Source organism: Microtus pennsylvanicus, chromosome 2 (assembly GCF_037038515.1).
Source record: "Microtus pennsylvanicus isolate mMicPen1 chromosome 2, mMicPen1.hap1, whole genome shotgun sequence".
Classification (NCBI taxonomy): Eukaryota; Metazoa; Chordata; class Mammalia; order Rodentia; family Cricetidae; genus Microtus; species Microtus pennsylvanicus.
Window position 1 is genome coordinate 124,927,064 of NC_134580.1, and position 6,411 is coordinate 124,933,474.

A 6,411-nucleotide genomic window follows, 5' to 3' on the forward strand; every position below is an offset into this window, starting at 1 on the left:
TATTTTTAAATCAGATTTATTTATCTTATGTAGAAATGTGTGTACATGTGTGTGTCTTATGTGTGGGTCTGTGCACCTGAGTGTACTCTTGGAATCTAGAAGAGGACATCAGATGCCCTGGAGTTGGTTGCATGTAGCTGTGAGTCACTAGATGAGGATGCTTGGAACAGAACTTGGGTCCTTTGCAAGAATAGCATGGCCTTTTGACCTCCGAGCTACCTCACCAGAGAAGGTTGGTTTTCTATAGTGATAAAGAATTTCTCCCGAGCCCTCACTATGGCCTGTAAGGACTTGAACAAGCATTAGCCATTTCTAACAGTTCAATCATGTTCTCAAAATCTACCCCCACCTCACACCTTGAAGCACTTGCATGGGATAACACAGGTTACTAAGAAGATGTCCTGCTTGATGCTGCCTTAACTGATGCTGGTTACAGCAGGCTTAGTCACAGCAGCTGACTGACTCTTAGGGACTTCTCACTTAACCCGATTGCCCTGCAGTCTACGATCTCCTCTCTTCTCCCACTTCTCTCCACCTTTCTCCCTTGTAATCAGATTTCTCCTTTGTAGGAAATGAACAAGAAGAGTTCACTTCCACTGACTGCTCTGGTTGCTGTAGTCCCGTCTCCCATTCAATAATAGGGAATGATGTGGGATTCCCCTCTGTATGCTGTGAATAGCACTGGTGAATAAAGAAACTGTTTTGGACCAATAGAAAGGCAGAATTGAGCTAGGCAGGGAAAACTAAACTAAATACTGGGAGAAAGAAGGGCAGAGTAGAGAAAAGCCATGTAGCCCCACCAGAGACAGATGCTAGGAACTTTACCCAGTAAGCCACAGCCACATGGCAATACACAGATTACTAGAAATGGGTTAAATTAATATGTAAGAGTTAGCCAATAAGAAGCTAGAGCAATGGGCCAAAGAATGTTTTAAATAATTAGTTTCTGTGTGGTTATTTCAGGGCTGAGCAGCCAGAAACCAACAAGCGGCCTCTCCCACAACAGGGGAAGTCTTTTTTTTTTTAAAACATAGTTTCATTGATCACATTTGTTTTATGAAATACCTGTTTAGTTTTACTTACCCATTTTTATTACTTATTTAATTTATTAGTCTGGGCTGTCTGCTTAAGTGTTTTTATGTGTGCAACTGTTTTTTCTTCCTAATTCTCTGTATGGAGAACATATTTAAAGAGAACCAGATGCACTAGCTAGGACCAGATAGTTAAAGAATGAATGAAAGAATAGAAATTAAACATAAGGCAGATACAGAAAAAAAAAGTCTAAGGAGAATTTAGAAACAGTGGGATTAAGCATTGGGAGTGTCTAGAGGAAGTCTACTCCCTGGGAACAAGATGAAAGAAACATATAAGAAAAACAGAAATCACATAGAGAGTGGGCGTATGGTTCAGCAATAGGATCAGGGTTATATGCCCAGTATTACTGAGGGGAAAAAGATTTAGTGGTTTAGAAGGAAGGACTAAATCATTATGATTATTGGAAGGCTTCTGCAATGGGGGAGCTTCATGGATGTCAATGAAAAAAATGAAAACTAGCATATGTGAAATTGTGGTTAGAGGGGCTATTGTCCACAACATAAGTAAGGTTCACCTCTAAGCAGGATGCAAAGCAACCCTATTTTATCTGCTCTGCTTTAAGTCCTTTGGAAACCCTCAATGAGTCTCTGAAACGGTCTTTCACTGTGCAAGCCACAGTTGCTTCTGTGACTCCATTATGTTCCCAGTCTGATGAGACCCATTCCCATGCATCCACTGTAGTCATCCAGCGAATCTGGATCTCTCAGCGCTGTGGAGGCTTCTCCGGGCCTTGCCCTGCTGGGTGGAGAGCATCCTGCCTGAGGGGACTTGCCTTTCCTGAAGGAAAAGTGAAGTGTCCCAAGGGGAAGGAAGGGACACTCATAACTAGGGAAGTTGTCCACTCCCAGGGATGATGGGGGAGGGACAACTAGGGAGTAGCCTGGAAAGCTTCAGAAGGGGACAGTCCCGAGCTACTAGGTCATCATGGCCACTGACTTCAAGGGCAGTGCAAGATTCAACCTGGCCTACCCCGAGTCTCTTGCAGAACTGTCTGAGTGTGCTCCAGAAGAGCAGGGCTGAAGGAGGCTTGACTGGAGAGACTAAATGGTCCCTTTCCTTTGCCCACCTGCTTCATCTCTACAGACAAGCGGAGACAAGATGGGGGCTAAGGAATGAGGTAGTGTTTAGGACATAGAAGAGCAGTCAGAGGAGCCAGTAAAGAGTCCATAGTACTCATATTCACAGACCATCATGGAATAGTCCATCTTAGGTGGAGGTGAGAGTTGGTGTACAGCGCCCCAGGCCAGAGTGATGCAGGCATTTCAGCAACATAGGTGAACATGCTTGGCTCAGGAAGGAGGCCTTTAAGATGCAGATGTGACCCTGTTCATCTCTCAAGGTTGGGTGACAGAAGGAGGGTGACCCAGGTGCCTTCAGCATGTAGGCTTTCCTTTGACAGGGATGCTCCATTCCTTCTGGAATACCCCAGACCCATTTCTGAGAGCTCACTGTGGCCACACCTCCTGCTGGTCAGCCCAATGGTCATCTTCCAGGACGACAGGCAAAGTCTGTCCAGAGATGTCTGGACTGTGGGACTGGCCCATGGGAAGCACTGAATGCTTTGAGCTTCTTGTTGTCAAAGTCAGAGATTCATGTTGTCAAAGCAATTACAACTGAAGCTCATAAGACCCTTGAACTTTTGGGAAGTAGATTTTAGAAATACCCAGTCACACAGTTCACTAAGCCATCCTTGTGGCCTATTGAGCTGGGTAAGTTTTCCTTTATGCTGTTTGAACCGTATTTACAGACTTCATTCTATCTTATATTTTTCTACTCTAAGTATATATAAGGAAAATATGTTCAGAACCTTTAGCCCTGCCTGGATTAGTCTAATTATCACTCAGTTGTTCCTTATTTTCCTACAATTTCTTGTGAGACATTTCTACGGGTCAGTAGCAGTGCCCTTCTCTGGAGGCTCAGGGGTCTGGAGGCAGGACCATTTTGTGAGGGAGATGGCACCCAGTAGGGCATCACATTAGGACTGGAGTGTGCTCAGTGTGTCCCCTACATAGTGTTAGTGAAAATAAGACATTGGGTACTATGCAAGGGAGTTCTTAAGCTGACCATAGGAGAGCCACATCACACTCTACCAAGAAGGGCTTACACTGAGTGAGGATTAAGAAATGTGACTGAGAAAGATCTTGAGATATACATCATAATATTCTCCTCATGAAGGGTGTGTATATGTGTGAGTGTGTATATGGGTGTTCGAGTATGTATGTGAGTGCATGCATTCTAAATGTATTAGTACATTTGTGGTACACAGGGTTCCACAGCATGAATTATTCCTAGATGGAACTTTATTAACCAGCAGTTTTGGAGACTGAGAACCCAACATCAAGGTGCCAGCCTATTTAGCAATTCTGATTCTATGATGTACCCTTGAATGCCTTGTCTTTTGGAGTAGCATCTGCTTTGTCTTTTCACAGCAGAAAAGACAGGGAAAGAAGGCAATGATGGCATCAATCCTGCTTGTGAGGGCATAGCTTCAGTGTCTGAGTCACCTCCTAAGGGTCTCACCCCTTAATACTCAAACAAAAATAAGTAAGTGCAGCATGAGTTTGGGAGGCAGGAAGCACTGAAACCATAGCAGACACCTCAACTTTTTGTAAAGATGTTTAATTTGGTGTTTTATACATCGGTCGGAAACTTAATTTTCATATAACAACAAACAAAGGTTCAGATGAATGTGTGGGTTTAGGTGAGAACATAGCAGAGGTTTGAGAAGGCACATTTTTTTTTCTGATTGAGGGGACAGAAGGAGTTGGACTTATTTTCAATGAGGAGTTTAGCACTGTCACTGACAAATGCTCAGATTTTGACAGGAGCAGTGTAGGCATGTATTAGTTTTATAACCAAAAATAAATTTTGCTTAGACATTTCCATTTTGGGAAAAGTAAAAGAAGAATTGAAAGTAGTATTTTAAGAAATTTCTGTTACAAGCCAAGTAAGAGAATTGCATATCGGGTCTCTAATCTTGGTAGAGACAGTTATATGCTTTCGCTGTAAGGGCAGTCCAATAAGCATGTTTCCTACTTTTATCCACCTCACTCCAGACGGGATGATTCTTCAGTTCCCTGGGAAAAATCGTAAACTGAATTGGAGTAGAAACAGGACATATTCAAGTACCAAGGTCACAAGTCTTAAAGGACTTAGATTATCATGGTCACCAAGAGATAATATGCATATTTTTTTATTTATTCATTCATCTGATTGTTTATTTATTTTGCATTCTGACTGCAGCCTCCCCTTCCTCCTCTCCTTCCACTCCCTCTCCCAATCCTCCTCCCTTCCATACACCTGTCCTCTGTATTCACTCAGAAAGGGACTGACCTCCCATGAATATCACAAAGCATGGCATATGAAGCTGCCATAAGACCAGGCATCTCTCCCTGTATTCAGGCTGGGCAAGGCAATCCAGCATGAGGAATATATTCCCAAGGGCCCACCAAAGCACCAGAGACAGTCCCTGCTCCCATTGCCAGTAGTTCTACAAATACATCAAGCTACAACTGTATATATGTAAAGGGCCTAGTTCGGCACAATACAGGCACCCTGGTTGTTGATTTAGACTCTGTGAGTTCTTATGAGCCAGATTAACTGTTTCTCTGGGTCTCTTGCGATGTCCCTAACCCCCTGGGCTCCTATGATCCATCCTCCCTCTCCTCAGCAGGACTCCCATAGTTCAGTCCATTATTAGCCATGGGTCTCTGGATCTGCTTCCATCAGTCACTAGATGAAGGCTTTCTGATGACAAGTGGAGTAGTCATCAATCTGATCACAGGGGATGGCCAGTTCAGGCTAGGCATCCACTGCTGCTAGGAGCCTTTGATGGGACCATCCTTGGAGGCTCCTGGGAGTTTCCCTTGAATCAGGCTTCTAACCTTTTCAGTCATCTCTCTCAGCAGTCTCTCTGTCTACCCACCTCCCAACCTGATCCCTCCAGTTTCCATGCCCACCCACCCCAAGTCCAACCAGAAGATAACATTTTCCCTTTCAAAGGGAGATTCATGCATCTCCCTTAGCCCCCCCCCCCTTTTTTTTACCTAACCTTTTTGGGTCTGTGAATTGTAGTATGGTTATTCTTTATCTTGTACTTAATGTCCACTTATGAGTGAGTGCATACCATATTTGTCTTTTTGGGTCCTGGTACCCTCACTCAGGATGAATTTTTTCTAGTTCCATCGATTTGCCTTCAAACTTCCTGATGTCATTTTTTTTTTTAACAGCTGAATAATACTCTATTGTGTAAATGTACCACAATCTCTTTTATCCATTCTTTGGTTGAAAGGCATCTAGTTTGTTTCCAGGTTCTGGCTATTACAGATAAAGTTGCTATGAACGTAGTTGGGTAAGTTCCCTCATGGTATTATTGAGCCTCCTTTGAGTATATGACCAAGAATGGTATAGCTGTGTCTTGTGGTATATTGAGTCCCAGTTTTCTGAGGAACTACCCTATTGATTCTCAAAGTGGCTGTACAATTTTACACTCCTACCAGAAATGAAGGAGTGTTCTTCTGCACAGCTTCTTCAGCATAATCTGTCATTTGATTTTTGATCTTAGTCATTCTGACAGATGTAAGATGGAATCTCAGAGTCATTTTGATTTGCATTTCCCTGATATCTAAGGATGACGAACATTTCTTTATGTGTGTATTTTTTTTGTCCCCCAGCAACTTTATTTTTATATATATATTTATTTATTTATTGAAGATTTCTGCCTCCTCCCCACCACCGCCTCCCATTTCCCTCCCCCTCCCCCTATCAAGTCCCCCTCTTTATGTGTTTAAATGAATATTTTTGGTGATCTGATGACTACAAGGGAAAAAAAGGAACTGTATACATATTGGATTAAGTTTTTCAGTTGACATATGAAATAATAGATTTTATTATGTCATTTTCATAACTAAAAGGATAATGAAAACTGCATTTATTTAAAGAAGTTTTTTTTGTAATTTTTTGATTGTATAATTTTACTCATGCATATATTAATTCATTCATATATATTCAAATATATCAGTATCATTTATTTATTTTTACAAAGTATTTTAACTTGATTTAAAATATATATATATATATATATACATTGAATCTTAACAGTTTCAAAATAAGAGTTAACATCAAAATAAAACTATATTAAAGTGTATTGATGTTTCACATATATATGTGTGCATGTATGATCACACATACAAACACATATGATAGAGATCGTTAAGTACTGATTTATCCCTGTGCTTGAGTATTTTAGTGTTAAATGACTTATAAATATTAGCACAAAGTTCAAATGAGGCAATATTCTCTATTAGTCCTTGTTCT

At 41.4% G+C, this 6,411-nt stretch overlaps 1 non-coding gene across 1 annotated transcript; it reads left to right on the forward strand.

The window, feature by feature from the left end:
• Positions 1–4,021: 4,021 nt before the first annotated feature.
• LOC142845324 (small nucleolar RNA U85) lies at positions 4,022–4,296 on the forward strand. Its single transcript, XR_012909883.1, has one exon. It is a non-coding gene; the product is annotated as a small nucleolar RNA U85 (small nucleolar RNA).
• Positions 4,297–6,411: the final 2,115 nt, after the last annotated feature.